At 39.3% G+C, this 24,971-nt stretch overlaps 1 long non-coding RNA gene across 1 annotated transcript; it reads left to right on the forward strand.

Annotated features, from left to right (window-relative positions):
- Positions 1 to 6,376: 6,376 nt before the first annotated feature.
- Positions 6,377 to 24,247, forward strand: LOC109489658. Its single transcript, XR_002142704.2, has 3 exons — positions 6,377 to 6,445; positions 14,399 to 14,452; positions 22,897 to 24,247. It is a non-coding gene; the product is annotated as an uncharacterized LOC109489658 (long non-coding RNA).
- The last annotated feature ends 724 nt before the right edge of the window (positions 24,248 to 24,971 follow it).

A 24,971-nucleotide genomic window follows, 5' to 3' on the forward strand; every position in this document is an offset into this window, starting at 1 on the left:
TAGTTACACACTTTTGGCAATGAGTAGCAATGATAACAATGTATTGAAAACATATTATTGCCAGACACTGCATTAGATATTTTAAATTTATCCTTAATCCTCATAGGGAGTTTTAGAGTATGGATAACAATCCTCACCTTAGAAATGAAGAAACTAATTAGTAGCGGTGGTTAGGTAACTTGCCCAGTCACACGGTCATTGAAGAACTGGAATACAAATTCCCTCTGTCTATTGCTCACATATAAATTCCACCTCACCACAGTAACTCTTTGTATTAGTTTCCTAGGGTTGCTGTAACAAGGTGCCACAGCTTGGCAGCTTAAAAAACAGAAATTTATTTTCCCACATTTCTGGAGGTTAGAAGTCTGAAAACATGGTGTCATCAGGGTTGGTTCCCACTGGAGGGGCTGAGGGAGAATCTTTTTCCTGCTCCTTTCCTTGCTTCTGCTGGTCGCTGGTAATCCTTGGTGTCTCTTGTCTTCTGGATGTCTAACTCCAATCTCTGCCTCTGTCTTCATACAACATTCTCCTTTATTTGCGTCTGTGTCTGTTCTCCTCTTATAAAGCAACCAGTCATCTTGGAGTAGGGCTCATTGTAATGCAGTCTGACCTCATCTTAACTTGATTACATCTGCAAAGACCTTCTTTCCAAACATAGTCATGTTCACAGGTACCGGGGGTTAGGATTACAATATACCTCGGGGGGGGGGAACAAAATTAAACCCATAACATTCTTCAAATATGTTTTATGTTGCATTCTTCAAATTTATGGTTAAACTGAAAAAATGTAAGAACTCTTTGAAACCCCAAATCTCACATGTAATCAGTGCTCAATAAATTTGTGATGAATATCATTACTTCCATTAACACAACAAATTCATGCACTAGAATCTGAAATTAGCCCTAACATATCTTCTAAATCTATGACTGTGAAAGGAGATCAAAGGTTTTCCATTGAGGAAAAAATTTAGCTTTATGCCTATGATTCAGTCCCATCACATTGCTCTAATTATTCAAAAATAAACAAACAATTTCAGACTAGACTCTGCCCACATGAAATATTATAAAGACACACTCAAGAGATAGGTACACATATAATTATATTATCACAAGACTGACAAATACTATAAAGAAGAAATACATTGCACTGGTTACAATGAATAAGGGTGCCAGGGTACAAACTTTTATCTAATTGAAGAATAAATTTGAAGGGAAAAAAGAATGAACTTTGGCATGAGAGAATATAGTAACTTAAATATACACAGGAATTTGAAAATAATCTCTATAGAATACCTCAGCAAAGTTTATTAGTACAATTAAATGTATCTCCTGACATATTTTTGATGATTTCTAACAAACTGAACCATTACAACTTCACAAAAGCCTCATATTGTTGATTTCTTGTGCAATTAAATATCTACCCAAAGGGTTGTTTTGGTTTTGTTTTCCTTCTACAGATTGATTGTGGCTTTAAATAAAATGTGATAGCAATGCAGATGTAAGCTCATGTTGGATTTTTGACATCCTGAAATATAGCAAAGCAAAGAAAAAGGGCAGAAAATAGGGGGCAAACATGGCATTTACTGTTAAGTAGGAAGGACTCTGGATTAAAATATGCAGCAATGCCAAAGGCATTTTGATCTTATTCTGTGAGCCTAAAAATGAGTGTGGTTGAAACAGATTATCACTAAAGACTCTTTCAGCTTAAATATTGCATGACTAAAGTTTAATTATTCTAATTAAAGGACATACTATTTGTTTATTTATTTATTTGTTTATTCATTTATTAATTATTGAGAAAGAGACCAAAGGAGAGTGGAGGGAGTGAGCAGTTCGAACATGGAAGGTCCTCAAATTTAAAGAGAAAGGTTGGGACTCATCAGCTGCAGCCAGGAGAACGCAGAGCGATTAGGGGCGTCCTTACAGTCAGGGTCCAAAAAAGGCAGGCTCTACCTCAGGTACCACAGAAAAAACTTGTTTGTTGTGGTTGTGATTTTGTTTTAAGCACACTACACAGCAGATGTTCCATTACACTGCTCTGTCAGAATGTCTAAATAAAGAGAATGGATTCTGCTCTTTCCCTTGCTATCTCAATTTCAGAAGTCTTAATTAGGACATTGGAGTAGAAGTCTATTTTCTGTGTTTGAGATGGAATTATCATGAAACCATTCCCAGAGGTCCTCATACTCAACTCAGCTGCTAAGGAATACTCACGCCCAATACACACTTTGTTGCAACATGAAAGGCATCACCTCATCCCCTGGCAAAGGAGGTGTCAAAGCCATGAGGTTTCATCTAAATAGTTTGTCATGTTCCTGAAAGTCCATGTGTATTATCACTGATTTTGTATCCACAAAAATGAGAAACATGATAGGAAGAGTTTTTCCTTCAATGTGTTAGTCTGCCAGCAATTGGCTTACATTACATTAACTTTTAAAAAAATTATTAACATATAATGTATTATTTGTTTCAGGGGTACAGGTCTGTGATTCATCACATTGCATTCACTTCCTAGAACTAAAATGAAATACAATGAACGATTCCAATCCTAGATATGTTTAATTCAAAGACTATGTTCACATCTCATTAGGTGGTGACTTTTGTGAATGGCTCAGAGTATCAAATAAGTAGGAAATGGGGAATTTGTTTCAAAGTAACTTAGCCACTCCAAGTCTGTGCTTTCCCATTCATAATATGGGGAGATTCAAATGATAATACAGTGAATTCTGTTTCAGGGATAGAGCTATTCAATTAGGTTTGCTCTATTAGATTATTCTAATTATCCCATGTTCTAACAAATAGTACCATAAATGTGGAGTGTTTCAACAATTGTTCTTTTTTTAAAATTTTTTTTATTTTTAAATATTTTATTTATTTACCTGACAGAGAGAGAGAGCACAAGCAGGGGGAGCAGCTGGTAGAGGCAGAGGGAGAAGCAGTCTCCCTGCTGAACAGGGAGCTCCATGCAGTGTTCGATCCCAGGACCCTGAGATCATGACCTGAGCTGAAGACAGAGGCTTAACTGACTGAGTCACCCAGGTGCCCCTCAACCATTGTTCTTATACTATGGAGGTAATGGAGTTAATATGATTATAATCATTACTGTACCATAGTTTTCCAGCAATTCTTCTTTATTGTTTATACTGCTCAAATTTATTTTCTGCCAGGCCTGACTGGATGATACAAGTCTGACTGATTATTTTTTTAGAGGACATAGCCTTGAATGTATAGACTCAGGAAAGGAGTTACTAGTTTTGTAATCTCTACGAGGAGTCACACCCCTGCACACTGCTACCTAGTCTTGTCAAATTCTAAATACATATTCATGTTTGGGAATCAGGAAGAGTAGGAGCGCCTGGGTGGCTCCGTCAGTTAAGCGTCTAACTGTTGATTTCGGCTCAGATCGTGATCTCAGGGTCCTGAGATGAAGCCCCAGGGTAGGCTCTGCTCTGGGCAGGGTGAAGCTGCTTAAGATCTTTTCTCCTTCTGCCTCGGCCTTTCCACCCCACCCCATGCAGGCGTGTACTCCTGTGCACGCTCTCGGTCTCTTACTCTCTCTCTCAAAAAAAAAAAAAAAAAAGAATCAGGAAAACTAAATCAAAATTCCCAAGAATCCTCAAGAATTCTTGAAGTCATAAGATACTCTATATTTTTATAACTATTTACATATTTAATAATTATAGTGAGCCACAATAATAATAAGCAAGGAATCATTTTTCTATGACAGAGTTACATAAAACTTTAGAGAATTTTCCTCTAAAAAAGGGAAAAGATACAATAATCAGTGCCTACTTTATTATTATGAACCAATATATAGTGAAAAAGTATATATTTTAGTAACATAAAATGTTATCTACCTGACATTGTCATTTGATAATAGGAATAAATAAAAGAAACAATGATTTACACCAAGTGTAGGTAAAATAAAGTAATTCAAAACATTGAAAGACATACCACAAAAATTTAGAAGCTATTCTTAAAATTGTGAAAACGTGTAAAATTCCCTGCTCCGTATTCTTGGTCTTTGCATGTGATAAATGTTGCAGATGTGGAAAATCCCTTCTTTTATCGTTAACACTATCGTTGAACTATTGAGAGTGAATTCAAAAGCGTCTTCATATTGTTTCATATAAACTCTGTATTAACTTCCTATTGCTACTGTAACAAATTACCACAAAATTATTGGCTTAAGACAACACAAGTTTATTATCTTACAATTTGTGGATCAAAAGTGTCACTGGGGTAAAAAGGCATCAGGAGGGCTGCATTCTTCCTGGAAGCTCCAGGAGAACATCCTTTCCTTAGCCTTTCCCAGCATCGAGAATCCACCTGCTTTCTTTGGCTAGTGGTCCCTTTCATCATCTTCAAAGTGAGCAATGAAGCATTTTCAAATCTTTTCCTCTCTGACCTTCTGCCTCCCTCTTCCACTGTTTGAAGACTCCTGTTATTAAATGGACCCACTTTTATAATTCAAGTTAATCTCCCCTTCTCAAGATCTTTAACTTAATCGTACTCGCTAAATCCAGTTTGCCATATAAGGCAACATATTCCCAGGTTGTACTGCTAGGAAGCAAGCATCTTTGGGTGCCATTATGTTGCCTACTACAAAGCTCATTTCCTTATTTAATGATAAAAGCATTGGGTTTGCTTTACAAAGAACTGTAGCTTATTGCAAATATTCAAATACTAGCTAACATCATTGGGCAGTATTTAATAACATAACATATGGATCTCCTACCATCATTAAGAACACCACACCAACTCACCTGTCAACATTGCCAATTTAAGGATTTATTTTGCTTCCTAAATTTATTTCTTGGAACATCAGTTATAGGATTTGTATAATACACAGAATGCATGTAAACTTATTAATGTGTGTTTTATTTACAAGAATGACTCATCGTTTACAGCAGACGGGCCACAAACACATACTTATAAGATAGTGTCAGCTACAAGAAAGAAGATGGATTATATTGTGACCACTTCTCTCCTATGTGCTCCTGTCCTGACTCCCAGAGATGGCAACATTATTCTTCTCCTGCAAGTCTCTGTTTCTTGCTCTTGTTTTGAATTGATATTAATTAGCAGATTCCTTTGAATTAGTGAGGTCTCAATGCTGACTGTTAAATTTTAAATCTCACAAAATTGTAGTACTTTTTCCTTTTTTCCCAACTTTTTTTTTTTAAGATTTTATTTATTTATTTGAGAGGTAGAGTAAGGGAGAGATGAGCGGGGGGGAGGGGCAGAGGGAGAGAGAGAAGCAGACTCCCCACTGAGGGGGAGCCCCATGCAGGGCTTGATCTCAGGACCTCGGCCGGCCGGGGGCAGATGCTCAACCAACTGAACCGCCCAGGCGCCCCTATTTTCCCAATTTCTTAACTGATTTTTCTCCAAATACAAGTCAGATAAATGTTCTGAGAAGTGCCAGGCTGGAATTCCTGCACAGAAACACTGATTACCAGAGCAGCCAAATCCCGTGGTTGACTGCGTTGTATGGAAGATCCTTAGACTTATGGCCCACGGTAAATCGTTAATTCCTTTGTGAGAGTATCTTCCTTCATTTGAGCTAAATATTCGGATATCCCTCCTCTGTTAAATTTCCAGGACCATGGCGATACTATTAGTAGAGGTGTTTCGAGTCAGCTAGAAATGGGTTCATATCACCTCCCAGCCGAGTAACGGAAAGAGTTGGGTTTTTTCAGTATCTCCCGAAACATGTAACAATTCAGCACAACGTAGTGTAATAATGAAGAGCAGAGGCACTGGGGCTAGTTCGCTGTGGTGCAGCTCTCTGCTTCACCCCAAATTACTTGTGCAATCTTGGGACAGTTCATCACTTCCCTGTACCTTAGTTTCCCCATCTGTAAAAAGAGGGCAATACTATCATTTGCTTTCCAGAGATTTTATTTTTCAGACCTATTTTATAAGTAATGAAATAGAATAGCTCTATTTGGCTCCCTTCTCTGAGGTAAGCACCATCTTAAAACTGTTATGTAATGTTCCTAAACATTTTCTTTATATGTTTACTCTGTGTGTGTAGCCACAAAAGACATGTTTGGTATCTTTTAAAATATGACACAAATATTATTTTGTTTCAGTTGCCATTCTCTAGCTTGATTTTATTTTCTTTTTATATTTGATAAAAGTAGATCCCATGTACTCTTTTAAATTACTGTATAGTATTTTGTTATTGGATACAGGACAACTCTCACATTACCCTTAGTGTACATGTGCAAATGTTTCTCTAAAAGACTAAAAATGAGTTTTCTCATTGTCAACTATATGAAATTCTACATTTACCATGTATTAGCAAATTGCTTATGGCTTTTCATTTACATGTATTCTCACCAATGTTTGATATTCACTGTTTTGTTTTTCCAGCCTGTTGGATGTGTTGTGGCAGCTCACTGCTATCTAAATCTCCATGACCCTATCACTGGCAGGGGTAAGCAACTTTTCATAGGCTTATCGATGTTTCAAGTTTCCACATTAGGGATTATTTATATACCCAGGCCATTTTTCTGCTGTTTTTCTTCTTAATTCTACAGAAGAATTCTTTTTTAAGTAGGGATGCCCTGAAGTTTAACTTTGGCTTCAGTATTCAGAAAAAAATATGATACTTAGTTTCAGCCTCAGCCTTTGAGAAACAAAGTAGCCAAATACCTTCTTTCGGCACCTTGGTCCGTGGCAGTGTGTCACACAGAATTCCATCAGCTCTAATTCGCACAGTGATATCAAGGATATGAACAAGTTGTGGCCCTTGAGTAGATTGTTAACATCTGAATGTTCATTAATATCTATTTTCAAATTTAAGCAAGCATTCTAGATATAACTTGGAATGAACACCTCTATGGACTAGGCATCTTTAGGCAGTTGAAATATAAGCAGAGTTATTTATTACAATAATAAAATTCTTGAAATAATTAGTGTTGATTTTGAAGGCTGTTAATTTGGTATACAAAAATTATTAAGAACTTTCAAATAGTTAAACAATTTTAGCAGTTATTATGAATAAGAGAGAGTGCATTAGATAGATAACATTAACAAGAGGATAATATCCGTTTTGAGCCAGCAAATGTTTATAAAAATTTAAATGCTAATAAAAAGGCAGGATAATAGAAATTAGATTATATCACAATGCTAATCTTTGGAAGCATTAAGAGCTATATTTAATTTTTAGTTATTTAATTCAGCTTAGGCCAAGAGTCTTTCAAGAAAAAAGTCCTATTTGAGAAGACTTTATATCTTGTAAGGATGAATTAAAAGCAGATTTTCAACTCTGCCACCTCTAAATGTCACAAGGAGAAAAAACTGCAAAATCATTTGCAACAATATCCAGGCTAAATCATTTTTTATCTCGACACAGTGAAGAATATAAAGAGAAGAAGAAAGAGTGGAGGGGGAATAAAAAAGCTCAAACAAATTTTCTCACTCACCGAACTTCAAAATAGCATTCTTTAAAAGTACACATTAACAAGACAATTCCTTATCCACCTTTGAGTCTATGGAGGCCAAAATTTGAAGCATCACTGAAATAATTTTGAGAGACAATTTTCAATATCTGAAATTGAGAGATTTTTGAGATGTGCCCAAGCTTGAAAGAAAAAAGTCCTTCTAGAAATGCTAGTGGTTTTTAGCCCGATTTACATTCTTCTGTGTGTAAATACATTACTGGTGCCATCATATGTCCACTGCCAGTAAACTCCACCTTGAGTGCATCACTGTACCTGGAGAAGCTGTTAGTAGCCAATAGTACAGAGAAGTGATGGCTTCTGCACCATGATGTCAAAGTTGATCATTCAAATTCTCAGTGAGTAAATTGCCACACTCATTTATTTTTGCCAAGAACTCAAATTTAATCACACACCTACGAAATTGAGTCTAGGATATTTGCATTCAAAGTGGGCCAAATATTTGTTTTTCAGCCACAGTGTGTGTTTAGTAAACTTCCACCCAATAGATATTACTCTATTGTTTATTTGGTTTTCAAATTTCTTTTCCCAGTCTGTTAGCTTACTTTAGGATTTGTCTAGGGCATCTTTGGGGTGAACTTCAGCACTTTAATGATGCAATTCCATTATCTTCTGTCACTGTTATAGCTACAGAGACTTTGGCTATGGGTATAATTTTAATTCCATTGTACATAATTCAGAATCAGTTCAAAATCAGGTCTCACTTTGGTAGCTTCAGGTTCCTGTACCCTGCGGGTGTCGTGGTAGTAATGAAGGTTGGTCATCTTGTTTCTTGTCTCTTTCTTGGTATTCATACAGAAGGCTGACATTGTCTTACTATTTCTGGGATTCCTCGTGCTTCTCTTTTGTTACTATGTAATTCCATTTCGCTGACCCTTGTGCACACTGTGATAGGAAGACCGCCACAATCTGCAATGCTCTGGGTACCAATGCTGTCCATTGCAAAAATGAAAAAAAAGGGGCATGGCCTTCCATACCATGTAGCCTATATAAGGAGGAATATAAGAAATAGTCACAAATCAACGTGTTTTCATTCAAGTAAATGTAGATATATGTAATTACGATACTTTTTCTATGTCTGTAAATACAGAATCTGATTCCTAACAGATTGGGAAAATTAGCCATTTTTGCTATTTGGTCTGGTTCATAAATACCTGCATTTGAAAGGTTTTAACAAGTCCTCTGAAAATTTGAGATTTTGCAGTTGCTGGAATCTAGTCTCAGACTGTCCCTCTGTCGGTACCTCCCAGGCCACTCTCCCTGTGAAATCACCAAGGTTGGCTTAAGGCAGCTTATTCTAGGGCAATCACCCTTTGATACACACTCTCAAGGAGCAAACTTTGGGCTGTTTACAGCACTCCATTGCCCTTGGGGGGCAGATTTACCCTCACAGAGTTTCCACAGCAGCCAGAGAGTAGGGGATAACGCTTTAAAAATGTTCTACGAAAATAACAGAACTTCTTGTGTCTGACCAATTTCTCAATTACTATAGTGGTATCAGCAGATCTGTGTCCTCATGAGGAATGTTAGGGCTCTGGAAAGTCTGTACCTCCTCTGGGAGGATGTGCCTCCTTTGAGTTGCTGTCCCCATATCCTTTAACTTGGCCTATTGCTATCTTTCCATCAGTTATGCCAGTGTCCCATTTCAACAATCACAAAATACCCTAGCTAAATGTAAGTTACCTAATATGGTACCCAGAAGATAATAGGCTCCAGTAAGTACAATGGAAATAAATATTTAATTACATTAAACATAATCAGAATCTTCATGATTATTAGATATGGAAAGAAACTTGAACATGATGTAATAAAGTTTTAGCTGGACAGTGGGGTCATTTACTTGAAGACTCTTCTTCCCAAGGCAGCATGTTCTCATTTTGCACAGCTTTTACTGTTAGTAATTCTCATTATTATTTAGCCAAAATCTACCTCCTTACCATTCTGCCACCACATCCTAATTTGCCCTATATATGTTTTCAGAGCAAGTCCAACACTTTCCCCTACGTCTCTATATATTCCCTAGGGATATCTAGGAAGTATCCCTAGATACTTTCTTCAAGTGTCTAAGTATAATCATCTTTATCTCTTCTTTCTTTCTTTTGTTCTTTTGTCATATGTCATTACAGGACTTATTCCCCTTATCTTTTAAATTTTATGTGGCCCCTTTCAGAGTACACCCTAATCCCCTAATCCTTTTCATAATATGTGTTATTGAGAAGCTGACAGCATCCCTCTTCTGGTCTGCCTGCATGAGGACTAGGGGATCACCTTCTCCCTTGTTCTTTCCAAACACTGTGCATCCTGGAATCAGTCTCAGTTTGCATGGACCCCTTATCCACTATAATTTGCCTGTTGATCACTAATATCAAGCTTTTCCTTTCACCTGGCATTCTGACCATGCCTGTATTTTCTGCTCCCCATACTGTATACCAGTCCTCAGTTTGCATAGCAATGTGTGAGATCCCTGAGGAGAGAGACAGCTCTTTTTTTTTTTTTTCAGCTTAATGTGAGACACCTCTGAGGTCATCATAAATGCCTAATGAGTACATAAGAATAAATGAATAAATGAAAGATCTATTTCCTTGTTATACAGAGATAGTTTTTAGTATATTACTCCTATTCTATACATGCAACTCCATTTTCACTCCTACGTATAGAATTTTATCATTTTATTATTTTTTTAATGGACTAAAGTGCACAGAATTGAGTTAGTCATGCTTGTTAGTTCCTGGCATACTATTGGCATTGGCCAAGGTCAGACTTTTCAAGGTTCCTATTAAATTTTAGCATGATGTCTTGCACCCATTACTCCTGCCTATTGTAATTTGTATTTTCTGTGTTTAGCTATCACAAACAGCTTTGTATCACTTGCAATTTTGTTAAGCAGAGTAAGAGGATTAAGATACAAGAAACAACTACAAAGAATAGATGATATATTAAGTGCTGAATTGTAAGCTACAGACTTTAAATGCTCTAAGAATTTGCCAGAGAGGTAGAGCTCAGGCATGTGAACTAGATATGAAAAGAGTAAAATTGCTGAGATGTGAGCTGACTCAAGGCTGGGTGGAATTTGGATAAGTGGAAAAGACAGGAACCTGTGAGCAAAGGGAAAATAACAGCTCCGTATGTTTGCCAGATGAAGTGGGGTAGGATATATAAACGGAGGTGGTAGGATATTCATTTACAGATCTTGAATCAGGATTCTTGTTCCTTCTTACCCTGTCTCTATGAAGGCAGATAAGTAAGGAGTATTGCCCAGATAGATTTTGCATTTTCTCAAGGTGTTCCTATAGACATTGCATTAGAATTTTTGGATTTGTATTAGAAAGAATACAAAGAGAAAAAAAGAGAGGGCAGGTGGCATGTGGAGGAGTAGTAATGATCTGTGTCTCTTGTTGCTGTTTGCCCTCCTTCTTCCATTCCAGGCAGATCCAGCCTTTAGGAAGGACCCCATTTCCACTTTTTATCCTAATTCATATGCACCCTCCCAAAGGCCTGAGGACTTTTCTGCTTGCTGCCAATGGAAAAGTCACACAGATGGCTACGGTATCTGGAAACTTGGAATCCCATATTTGGCTGAGGGTGTGGAGACCTCATCATTTCATATTAGATCTTTCCTGATCAACCACTGTGATGCTGTTGAGCCTCTTTGATGTGGATTACATCAGCTCTATTCTATCTAATGTTATGAATTGTCTAAGTTAACATGGCTTGGTTCTTCACTTCACACTGATTGATAAAACATAGAGAACCAGATTTGTTCCTGTTTACTGCAAATATTTTATTATCATATAATCCACGTTTTAGTTTCACTACCTGCATTTCCTTGACCTCACTCTTGTTTTACTTGTATCCCATTATTATTATTACATCATGGAACAATCCCCCAGCGTGACTCCACATCCTGGACATCCTGAGAGCCACTGATATAAATAACTTTGTATAAAATATGGGCATCCATCTAAACATAGTATTTGACATGTGGCTACAATAAATAAGAATTGACTAATCAAGCTACAGAAGTTAAATGCTCTGTTTTTTTTATTGCATTGTATTTGTGTTGTGTTACACTGCGTGAAAAATGTGCAAATAATAGATTAACAAAATTACTGAAGAACTTCCACGTGGCTTTGTGTATACAGATGGAAATATTTTCAAGTACTAAAATAATAAAAATAAGAAAGGACTTGGCATGTATATGTTCTTTTCAGCTTACCCTACTTCCTTGACTGTAATCGAAACCAAGATTCTGGAGTTGAGTTTGTGAATTATGTAATGGCAACATAATCAAAACCCACATGGTTTCGGAAGTGTATGAGTGTCATCCAGATTCCTGATTCTTTCAGGGCACGGCTGGAGACATTCAGTAACAAAAGAACCCCGTGAGAGCTGGTTTTCTTTCATCAAAAATTTCCATGCAGATTTTAGATACACAGTCTATCTAGTCAAATGCATGATAAAGACAGAAATGGACTTTTAAAGGATGTTCTGTTGAGCATAAAATAAAACATAATGATAAAACACTCCTAATGTCTATATATTACCTTGACATCTGAAGTAGCTGTTCAACATTCGAGACTATTCAAAATACCACTCAGTAGTTTGATTGTTTCCAAGTAGTGCAAATTCTGAATTTCCAGTATAGAATTATAGTAAAAAAAAAAAAAATACTTAAGGCTGTGTTTTCTGGCTTCCATGAAGCTGGAGTGAAAATATTTTTAGGCTCAGCACCAATCATATGCTTCTTTACAAAACGGATTTATAATTAAATTATGTAAGGAAAGTCAGTGTACAGAGAACCCATTTTGCTAGGGCACATCAAAGCAGAGTTGATGGGAAAGAAGTGGCATTGACTCTGGCTTCCTGATTCAGTAACAATCTGCCCTTGGCAGAGGTAAAGTGCCTCCAGTGTGATTCTGGGAGGTCAACATAGAGTATTTCTTTCTACTGAAACTAGAGGAAGATCACAGCAAGAACCCCACCCATTACAAGAGTCTACAATGGATCTATCACACATTAATTTATCTGAAACAATCTTAAATATGTGCCTGTTTTACCTACTTGGGAATTTAATTTATTATGTTCCCCACTAGAAAGGTAAATATATGACTGTTTTTTCTCCATAATGCCATCGGAATTTAATGAGACATACAGAATAATTTACACATTTAGACCCATAAAATATGGGCTAAATTAAAGAACTTAAAGAAAAGCATTGGAGAGTGTTTTCATTATAAATATACTTTGCTTCTATTACCCTATAACTACAACCCAATCTTTACATTTAAAAATTTTAAATATCACCATTCTCTTCAAGCAGTAATTATTACATGCACAAGTGGACACAGTTATATGAGGTAATTAGACTATACTAAAGTAATCTATACATTAATCAATAATCATTTATGGAGCACTATTGTGCAGCAATCTCGGTTAGGTACCAGTAGTCCAATACATCACCCCTTTACATTCCAACTGGAATATTCAATATAAATAAAACCATAGTTGTGGCAACACCATTACTAAAAGGAGAAGCAGTTGACCGTCCTAAAGAGAAGAAGAAGGTTCTATGCATGGCTCCATCACTTATAAATTTCATGCTTTGGGGATAGTATTCTGAATCTCAACCTTGACATTTTTGAACCAAGAAAGATATGAGACAATATTTGAAATACCACTGTATGTTCTAAAATGGCTTTTCCTCAAATCACTCACCTGCAGATACTTTAAACTGCAGTTCTAGCCCAATCCATTTTTCGAGCCAACCTTGGACCCCCAAATTGAGATCGTTGTATTATCACCATGAAGACACCGTGGGGAGCATGATGGTCCGCAGCTGCCAATGGCCCAGTACTTGGTGTATGGGGAGTGAACCTCAGACACCTGTTTGTTTACCAAGCCACAGCCTTCACCTAGATACCATTGCATGCACTTTGGACTCCTATTCAGAATTGCATTACCATCCCCTGGGGGTTGGACCCATCACCTCTATTCCTAGCCCTGGATATGACCCTCTGCCAAAAGACCATCTGGAGCCGCAGTGCTGCCATCCACCTGACTGCCATTATGGTCTCGGCCTGGAACCTCCCACTCTGTGCCTCAGCAGGCAGGGCCGGCCACCCTCAGATACGGATATTGGCCCACATCAAGCCTGAGACAATGACACATTTTGGAGCATCGCAATGGACGCTGCTAGCTCCTCAGGAGCTAATCCGTGAAAATGCTAATATTTATTAAGGATGGACTCTGTGCCAAGCACTGCTCTAAATACTTTGTGTACCTTATCCCACTTAATTTTATAATAACCCATGAGTTAGATACTATAATCATTACCATTTTAATACATAAGTAAATCTGACCAAGCATGCTTAGATAATTTACCCAAAAAAGTCACGAGCCAGGTTTTGGGCCTAAATAACAAGCTCTCAATGTCTAGGCCATGCCGATTCGTGCATCTCCTGACCTGTGTGGTTCTGGCTTCAACCTCACTCTTCCCCGTGAGCTGGTGCCTGAGATTTTAGAATTCCATGCATGCTATGAAAGATATTTGTTACTGTTATAATAGAATTAAACAAGGTGACAACGTGTGTATAACACAAACAATATTTTTAAAAGTTTAAACCACTTATTAAAAACAAAACACACTTCAGTCCTGTATGTTGTTCAGATAACTAAGATTTACGCCTTTAAGTATCAAAATATTTTGAACTATTTTGGTTTGAAGTTCTCTAAAATAATTCACAACCTTCCCAAAGCAAAAAAATGGAATGATGAACACAAGGCAGTATTTTCTGACTTCCGAGAAAATGATTTAAATAGGTCTTGAGTGAAGGGACCTTGCAAGGGCAGGAGATTTTAGGTATTTACAATGTGTTGGTTATTAGAGGTTGTCCTGACTGGTGTCCTGATTCTCGGTTTTATTCTAGAGACTGAGGTGTCACATTAAGCAGGCGAAACATCAGTAGCTACGCCAGTACAAAGTGAGTAGCTTGAGGGGAATGTTCTATGTGTTTGGATGGGGCACAGTGTGTCTTTACTCTCTCTTCCTTTCCTCTCCATCTACTGATCCCTCCCTCCTAACCTACTTACACATATAGCCTTCTTGTGCAGGAGAAAGAATCTGATACGCATTAACAAATTAATCTTTAAGGGCCCCAAATAACTATATTCTAGTAAACATTTTAAGGGGAAGATATGAAGAATCAGAGAGGGGCATGTTCTCCTTTCATTGTGGGTTTTTTTCCTATAGTTTTCTTCCCCTTTGCTTTTATCTCATGGTATCAGCGAGCGACAGTGAATCCCATGGTATCTCCTAGTTAGGCTACCCTTACCCTTTTGGTATCAAATGGAACAAAGGAATGGGGGTTTCTTTGGACTGGGGCATTCAGTAACCCCCGAGGCCTACATTTAGTTTAGTTAAGAAGCAAATGATGTCCTCGAGGGCCTACCTGGTGCAAGAGGATAAAAGTTTAACTTGAGTTTGGAGGCTAATATCCCAGCCAGTAATAATATATGATCGCCTTAAGTGTTCTTTTTTACACATCTTTTCTAATATATAAAGATGGATTGCGGAAGGAGATAGACAGCATAGGATTCAAATTCTTGTCATCTTTCCACTTTGTAAAATAATAGATATCAAAAAATATTGTATTTAAGACACGCCAGTGCCAAAGGCATCGTACAGGCTCATGCTGCAACCGGATGATCCCTGGAATCTTGATGGATTTTAAAAAATTCAAAGACCCAGCAGGCACGTGCCATGAACTTGATAGGCATGTCGGAACATGAATGTGAGCCACAAGATGATTCTACTCAGGAAAGTTCAAATTGAGTACAAGAAACATTAGCTAATAGAAAACCAAGTTTTAGGGGCGCCTGGGTGGCACAGCGGTTAAGCGTCTGCCTTCGGCTCAGGGCGTGATCCCGGCGTTCTGGGATCGAGCCCCACATCAGGCTCCTCTGCTATGAGCCTGCTTCTTCCTCTCCCACTCCCCCTGCTTGTGTTCCCTCTCTCACTGGCTGTTTCTATCTCTGTCAAATAAATAAATAAATAAAATCTTTAAAAAAAAAAGAAAACCAAGTTTATGATCCAAACTAATAAAACAAGAAGAAGCAAAAAAGAGGAACAAGAGACAGAGAGTTGGTATGGATCTTGACTGTCAGACGGGGAGTTTGGGTGGTATCTGACAGCATGAAGACCCAGCTATGTTAGGGCTCAGAAGCAAAAAAATTGATAATTTCCAAGCAGACTCAATTTCTGAATCTCATACTGCCATGGAGATTGCAGACTACCTCCTTGCTACCCCAGCACCTCCCACATTATCTTAAATCGTGTCTTTACTTCTCTGTCTGCTTATTTAGACATCCCTGGGTGAGAAATGTGTCTATGTGTCTTCACTTTCTGTATGTCCAGCTCTATCCTTCTGCCTGGAATAGGGTAGATACTCAATGAGTCATTGAATGGAAAACATACTGAGGTCCAAACATCATTGATTCCTTGCAGGCCAGTGGGAATTTGCCCCTTTTTAATTTCTCCCAGAACACAAGTTGCCCTGGGATCTGGGGCAGGATTAAAACTACAGGCTGGGATAATGATCCCCACGGTAAAGTCTCGGAGTTTCAGATAAACACACCCTCTCTCCAGGGAGAATGTATATCATGAAGACACACAAGAAACAGTGAGAAAACACCTATACTCTAGAATGGAATGCAGTCTGGATTTCTAAAAGACAGAATTTAATACTAAGCCCTCAACAATATTTGCTACATGAATAAATGACCCCGTCCAAAGGGTTTAGTCACTGAAATGCTCAGAGGAGACATCAGCAGGCCCCTGAAGGACAGGCAAGATTTGAGGAGATGGGGCGGACGCTGTGAGGGAATGCTAGACAGGATCAGAGCCAAACTTAGTGATTCAGCATGGTACAGCATTTACTGTCAACGTCCTCCATGCCAAGAGCCATATTACCATATGGGCAAATTCAGTTCTGATAACTTTTCCCAAAACTTCTCTATTCCCTTGTATTGATGTTTTATGCCACCTCTGTCCTCTAGGTACTGTGGAATGCCTTAAAAATAGGACTGTCTTATTAAAAGCCTGCTTCAGACTTTGGGGCTTTTATAACCTTGGATGGGGATCTAAATAAGACATAAACTAATCATAAAGAAATATGACTTCTTTTCTCCCATTTTTTTAACCAAGAAAATATTATTGTTATTGTTGCTCTTTGACAAACAGGGAGATTAAACTTGCTCCTGATAAGGAATCTGGAAGTAAATCTTCTGTGGCAGGCAATAAAGAAGAGGGTTTCCGGACACACCTCACTCAAACCTTTGCTTTCAGCATTTCCCCCAAAACAGAACATTCTCCATTGCGCCATAAGTTGTCAGTAATTCAGCAGAGCTGAACAAGACTGCTGTCTGTCCCTTGTACTGTGGTACTTTGTAACATAGTTCCTAAGTTCTTATAACAGGATAGAACCAGAACCTGACCAGCTCCAAACAACATGGGTCCTAAGAAAACACCTAGAGATAACTTGCATAAGGTTTTGAACAACAAAAATCTTTTAATTCATTATGTTGCTTTTCACAATGCCTTGGTATGACAAGTGGAATGAAGAATCTGTTTTTAAAAAGAGAGACCGTTTTAATCTCCTGATCTAGGCACCCTTTACTACAAATTTTCTTAACACATTTGCCTCTGAGAAGTTTGCAAACAAAGACAAAGACAGACAAAGAACATATGCTAAATTGATCATTTTTGTGTCTGAATATTCACTATTTGAGAGACAGGAAACTGTTCAATCTGATCTGGGGTATGATTATACTGTAGTCCAAATTGAAGTGTCTGTGGAAATGGATTGGGCGAGCTTCTCGGTTGTCAGTCATATCACTTATGCGGTGCACAGTGAGATGAGGGCACTCATGGGAAACAGTCGAAGTGGTTCTGCGCTACACCTAGACAGATGGGTGTTTCTCTCGTGTGAGGAGGAGGCCCTCACTGCCTCAGCAACCGCTGCAGACAGACAGGAGGAAGAGCCGGGAGGGAGAGCCCTATCCAGCACTGCCCCCGCCACCCCACGCCGGCTTAGGGAGAGCTCCAGGTGCGGTCCGGGAGCTCAGATTTCCGGACCAACTGTTCTTCTCCAAGCCAGTCGGCAAACACATATTTTCAAGAACTAGGTTGGGGAGGGGGAGGCTTTCTATGTGACACTGCGATACGGTGAGAGAGAGAGGATGTAAACAGGTAAACATGGAAAGAGTGAAAGATTCCAGGAGCACTTTCAGCCAAAGAAAGAAAAGCAAAGTAAATATTTGCTGCACCGGAGTGCTGTGCAGAAGAGGGGCAATTCTGGTGAGAAAGAAGTTTCTGGAATTAATCCTCTTCACTTACCAAGAACAATTTAAATCATACCTATCAGTTTTAGCAAGGGATGTAAGGACATATCTAGGTTTGCTCTCAGGGCAGTGGATGCAAGACTCCCTCCTCTTTGCTTCTCCCTTCCCACCTGTTTCAGTCAGATTTCTCCAGAAAAAAACAAAAACAAAAATGGAAACAATGAGGGTGAAGGAGAGAGAGAGAGAGAGAAAAGAATGAACTCATGCTATTATGGGGACTGGCAAACTTGAAGTCTGTAGGGCAGACCAACAGGCTGGAAACTCAACAGCATTTCTATTTTATACTCTTAAGGCAGAATTCCTTCCTTTCTGGGAAACCTCAGTGTTTCACTGTTAAGGCATCCAACTGATTGGATGAGGCCCACACACTTTATCTAGGGTCATTACCTTTACTTAAAGTCAACTGATGTAAAAATACCATCTACAAAATACCTTCACAGCAATAGCTACACAGCTGTTTGATGAACTGGCGGGCATCATAGCCCAGCCATGTTGACATGCAAAATAACTATCATAGGGATGGTTCCTAATCCCTTAAGGGATTACACACACACACACACACACACACACACACACACACACACACACGAGGCAGCGTGTGATGCCCTTTAAGTCCCTTAAGAGATATTTCTGTTCTAAATGATCCCAATTTTCCCTTCCTTACTCCATTCTTAACATTGTTATTATTTTCTTTGATAAATATTTACATTAGTGGTTCCACATCTTTCATCATGGTATTTTCTTTATAAAACTGGTGGGGGTTCCCAGTCCATTTCCTTTTTTTTTTTTAAGACTTTATTTATTTATTTGACAGAGATAGAGACAGCCAGTGAGAGAGGGAACACAAGCAGGGAGAGTGGGAGAGGAAGAAGCAGGCTCCTAGCGGAGGAGCCTGATATGGGACTCGATCCTGGAATGCTGGGATCACGCCCTGAGCCAAAGGCAAACGCTTAACGACTGCGCCACCCAGGCGCCCCCAGTCCATTTCCTGATAACATTCTCAGGTTCCCCGTACTCTGAGCCCAGCCAGTCTCTGAGTCTTACTGCCTGGCACCCGTCTGAAGCAGGTTTTTGTCCATTTCTTGGTGCCCTCTGATGGAGACTCTTTCTTGCTTTGCTTTTGGGTCTCCTCATCAAGAGAACCTTCGCCTTGTTTTCAAATATTGTCATTTTTACCATGGATTCTTTCCTGATGGTCTAAGTGCAGATTTGTTACTCTCCGAAGCCCTGGTGAATGGTGTGCTTGTTTTCTGTGCTCAGGTTTGGGGTAAGCACTGGGATTGTTCATGGGCATATCGAGTTCCTCTTTTTTTTCTTTCCTTTCTTTCTTTTTCTTTTTCTTTTTCTTTTTTCTTTTAGCAGTAAGCATCATGAAGCTTGAGCATCTTTCAGACTTTCATTGTATCTCACTCAGAGGCCAATGTGTGGTAGGATTCAGGATGTGTTTTCAGAATAAAAAGAAAGTGGGGAAGGAGGGAGGGAGGGAAAGAGGGAAGGAGGGAGGGAGGGAAAGAGGGAGGGAAAGAGGGAAGGAGGGAGGGAGGGAAAGAGGGAAGGAAGGAAGGAAAAAAGGAAGGAAGGAAGGAGAGAGGGAGGGAAGGGGGAGGAAGGGAAAAGAAAAGCTAAATTGATAATTAAATGGCAAGAAAATACAAAACTGTGGAATTTCAGAGTTTTAAAGATGAAAAGATCTTTAGTGATCATCTAGGTTTGTTCCGTCTTTTAATAAGTAAGGAAAATGAGACCCAGAGATTTTAAATGACTTGTCTGGAAAGAAGATAACTAACCTGGTAAAGTTAACAGAAGTAGAATATACCTGACCCACAGTGCTGTCTATGACACCAGGCTGACAACACATAGAAGACTAACGTCCACGGACCACTCATTTACCTTCTCTCGTGACCCTCCCAGAGTGCAGACATTTCATCCTCACCCTCTCCATCACAGGGTAAGGCAAAGCTGTCCTCAAACCTGGGCCAAGTCAGGGGCCTTGCTTTGGCCAGTGTAATGCAGGAGAAAGCGGCATGCCAGAAACCACTCTGGTGCCTCGCTCCCTCCACACGCACGAGCACCTCTCAGTGTTTCAGACAATGGAGGCTCTGCACGGCTGGATTTATGTAAGCGAAGGTTCAATTTGATTCATGTTTTCATTTGCTTTATAGGATTTGTTTTAGTGCTTCTTCCTGCGCAGCTCTGTGTTAGCAGGGGCTAGAACTCAAGAGGGAGGCATGCTTGCTCCTTCCAAATATTTGTGAATTCTCTGACACTTCCTTGCCTCCTAATGATTAGATACAGCCAGGTGACTGGTTCTAGTTAAGGGACTGGGAGTGAAAAGTGATAAATCTCCCTTCCGGGCAAAAGAATTTAATTGTTGGTAGGCAACCCTGCAGCCTCTCTTCCCCTTTGGTGTGACTGTGTGTTGGGATGGCAGAAAAAAAAGATGGAAGCGGCCTGGGTTGCTAAGTTACCACTTGGAAGAGAGCTGCCTTGTGGAGCTGTTGGGCTTATGTCAGATTTTCATGAGCAAGAAATAAATTGTTATGTGTTAAGTCACAGAGATCTGGAGTCATTTGTTACTGTGGCATATGCCTGTCCCATCCTTCCCCCCAACGAAGCATGGGGTGCATGTGTTATAGTTGGGGTGCATATAGGGTGCCATAGGAACAATGCGCAACAGAAGTAAAATGAGGCCCCTGATCTCTCAGAAAAGTGAGTTTTCTTTCCTTTTGTTCTTTTCTTTATAATTTAGGATGGAAAGATACCAAGAAAAATCTTCATCTGCTTTGCTATTTTTCCTAGGGCTGGTCTCGAATACCAACCTAACGGAACCATCTTTTCTCCCTGGACAATTTGCACTTCAGAAAAGCATTTGGAACTAAGTTTTCATAAGGTAGAAAGTAATTTCATGATGAAAAGGTAGAGCCAACCATACATGAATAAATGCATATCCATTGCATATTAATAATGCAATATAATAATCTACCCTTCTCACTTTTAGAAGACTCCTCTGAGCCTTTCCCAATGTTAAGGCGGCTCTGAGCTCCAGGCCAATTCTGACTTTTTTCTCCTTGTTTCTACGAAGTGTTCAGGAGAGTTACAAGCAGACCCCAGGAAATCCATTTGAAATGGAACACTGACAAAGTTCACCTAGACCAGAGAGTGAGGAACCAAAATGTGTGTAGCCATGTCATATCTGAAATAATTGAATGAAAAATGGCTGTTTATTCTAGGCAAGGAGGAACTTACAAAGAGCATGCTTACTGTTTTAGTTATTTTAGAAGGTGTCATGGATATGATTATAATGGAGAAACTACAAAACAACGTGGGCTTATTGCCTGCTTTGGAGCAGCAGCAACTCTATATCGGCAGGGATTAAAGTAAAGGAGAAATCACTGTCTCTCAGGGCTAATGTAAAATAAATTTCTATATTTGAAACTATGTGTTTGGTTTAATGAAAGTGTTGCCCTCTTCTAGTGACAGGATCTAGTCATTATTCATTCAACATACATATGACCAGCATTGGGTTCAGTGATATGTTTATAAAGATCAAGGAAGTTTTAGTCCCTGACTTCCAATAGCTCAGATAACTCATATTCTAGGAGAGGAAACAAATAGATGACCAAACATTCTATGTTGGAGAGAGAGACGATGTAGAGTGGCACGTAAAGAGAGAAACATTTATTCTCCTGGGGGTCGCTGGAAGTTATCTTTGAGAAGGTCACATTCAGGCTAGGACTTCTAAGAAAGACAAGGTCAAGAACAGACCATCACAGGCAAAGGAAACAGAGTATGCAATGGCACTGAATATGAAAAATATATGTTCTATGTGTTCTGATTAGGGACATATAAGAAATGCTGTATAACTAGAGCCTTCTCATAATGTGAGAGGAATTGGGGACAGTAGAGAAGCCAGGAGGTGGAAGACTTGAGTTTGCGGGACTTTATAACATAGGCAGTGGGGAGCTATAGGAAGATCTGAAACTCTTGAGGAACTTACTCAGCATTGTACAATCTCATCCATTCCCAGAGTTCCGTGATGCCAAGAAATAATGCACTGCTGCTTCCTTTTAAACTTCCGCAGTCTACGCTATACATATCTCAGTAGGATTTATCTTTTTCCTGCCATAATTGCCCTTGCTTTTAATTTTGAGGGTCTTTTCTTATTCCATTTTTAGTTTTCCACCAACACATAAGTGTCTTCAGTGTAAGAATTCTGTCCTCTGTCTTGATATTTCTTACGGTGCCTAACATATACGTTTGCTTGTAAGAGATGCTCAACCAAAGGACAGAGCTACAGTTCTATGATTTAAGCCTTGTGGGGATCTCTTTATGCCGTGGGGAAGAGTCCAGAGAAGAAGCATAAGACTCTCATAGCAAAGTCTGAAGCCACAACGGGTATTCAATGAGTACGCAATTTAGGTTAGAATGTTGTGATCAATAGCAAGCCATGCCACTTACCAGCCGAAGTTATTAACAAATCTAAGACTGGAGTTCTTCATGTGTAAAATGGGTACTATAACTGCAATATTTATCACACAAGGCTTTTGTGAACATGATATAAGTGAAAGTGTTCCTGGAATTATGAAATAGCATAAAATTGCCAGCAAAGTTGATGATGACAGTGATGTCAATGATGAAAATCATGACAATTTTTTATGGTAGCCATTCATACAGAAATATTCTATACTCATATAATTCAGGGGTGAGCACTTGAGAAAAAAGCACATCTTTCTTTATCATGTTAAGCCGAGAGATATTAACTCTAAATAATTTAGCCAGTGGTGTTCCCTCCCAATAGAGCCTCCATTTGGAAAGTCATATTGCATGTTGAAGAAAACAGGATGGGCAGTCAGAATTGCAAGATGCTCATCCTGGTTCCGTCACTAACCACCTTTTTGGCTTTCAGAGCCATCAAACGGCTAGTCATACAATTTTGGCTCCCTCCACAGGAGGATTAAACTGCTGGTCAAATTAAAGAATGTCAGAACGCGCCACCATATTTATGCAAAAAATATGCTATTCCCAGAAATGGAATACTGCGTGGAGCAATACGAAACTCCTCCGTGATTCCCGCGGGCGCGCAGAGCCAAGGATGGCGAGGCTGGCGAACTCACAGAGACTGCGGCAAACTCACAGTGACGGCGGCGAACTCACAGCGACGGCCACCCACTGCATCACCTGCAGCCTCGGACTCCGTCCCACACTGTTCACGCAGGAACTTTATGCATGGAAATGGCTTTCCCAATCCCCGGGATTGTAAGAGCAAGGTTATTGCAGCTGCATGGGCACATAAAAAAAGACAGGAAATGAAATGTCGACAGCAAGTGTAATACCTTTCTAATCTATGTCCTTCACTTATTGAGACAGTTACCGGGATGTTCTTGAAAGAAGAATGATTTGTTTATAAACCAGGTACATTATTTCAGCTCTTTAGAGGAGGACAAAAATGTCTTCATCCTATTTTCCTCTCCCCACATCATCCAACACAATATTTTCTACATTTCTTTGAATGCGCATTCATTTATTCATTCACTCACAGCTAATTCCTGGGCACCTACTATGTGCTGGTTACATCGAGAATATTGAGGCTAAATGCGTTGTCCTTGTTCCCAAGCACCTTTCCGTTTAGTAGGGAAAGTCAGTCACGCAAACAAATCAGAGCAATAAAACATTATAGTTGTTATGATAGAAGTATATGCAGACTACACAGGGAGACACAAAAGGGAATGTTTAATTCTGCCTGGGGAGAAAGAAAAGACTTTATGAAGGAGGTGGTGTTTGATGTGGTTCTTAAAATATGAGTGATTTTACAGGCAGACAACAGGGAGAACAGCTTCCTTAGCCAAAGACAATGGGGAGCTGAAAGTAGCTCAGTGCAGAACGGGTCAGAGGAGGGGACGCTTGGCTTCCTGCATGAACTGTGAAGGCAGAGCGTGTCAGGGCGGATCATGGAGGATATATGGAGTCAGATGGAGGAGGTTAGACTTGATCGTGTGAGAAATGAGAACACTGGTGGAGATGTTAAGCCAGGGAGTGACACAAGCAGCTTCTCATTTTAGAAAGGGACTGTGCTGGTTGGTGAAATAAGAAGTGGGAATAGGCAGTAGGACATCAGTGACGAGGATCTTGCCATGATCCACGTAAGTGAGGACAGCCTGCTGGGCTGAGACAGGGTGAGCCAGGTAAGGGACCGCACTCTGCTGAGTTATTCCCACCCTCTTTCCTACATCTCCAGCCCCTGCCTTGCTCCTAACCTATCAGCATTGAAAGATGCTTCAGGACCCCTCATCTTAAAAACAAAACAAACTTTCTTCTACCCACACGGTTCTATCTCCTTCACTCCTAGACTTCTTCAATGTGGTATCTTTTCCCAGTGTTCTCACCTCCAGTTAACCTCCCCATTCCATTGCAAGCCTTTAGAAGTTGTTCGGTTTCTGGGAGGTACTATAATAGTAGTTAAGGGCTCACGGTCTCTATTAAAAAGCTAAGGTATGGTTCCGGCTCTGCCATGTCTAACTTTACAACTTGGGATAAATTATTTTATTTCTCTGTGCCTCAATTAACCCATCTGTAAAATGGGTATAATAATAATAACTCTTCAGAGGATTGTTGTGATTATCAGATGTGCAGATACATTGAAAGTATTTAGAATAGTGCTGGGCACCTAGTAAGTGCTTAATAAATGTTTGCCAATTTGGAAACCCATCCCCAAGAAAGACAATCAACAGTATAAATTTGTGTGTTTCCAAAAAAGGGGCCTAGGATGAGCTACTGTTGTCTTTAAAAGTTTCATGGAAGAAGTAGCACTACAATAAGACTTTTAATAATAAGGAAGCTATTCAGAGAGATGGAAAAACAAGGGCCTATGTACCAAATCAGTCTTTAATATTGCTTGTATAAATATATGTAGAATATTATCCATATTTATATCACTGTGCTAGGCCTTCTGGGAAATGGAAAGATACCCAGGATACAGAGTTTGCTGTTCACAGAACATACCTCATCCAGGAGGATAAATCATATTAAAAATAATTTTAAAATAGGGGTGCCTGGGTGGCTCAGTCAGTTAGGAGGCCAACTCTTGGTTTCGGCTCAGGTCAT

The sequence above is a fragment of the Ailuropoda melanoleuca genome, chromosome 14 (assembly GCF_002007445.2).
Source record: "Ailuropoda melanoleuca isolate Jingjing chromosome 14, ASM200744v2, whole genome shotgun sequence".
NCBI lineage: Eukaryota > Metazoa > Chordata > Mammalia > Carnivora > Ursidae > Ailuropoda > Ailuropoda melanoleuca.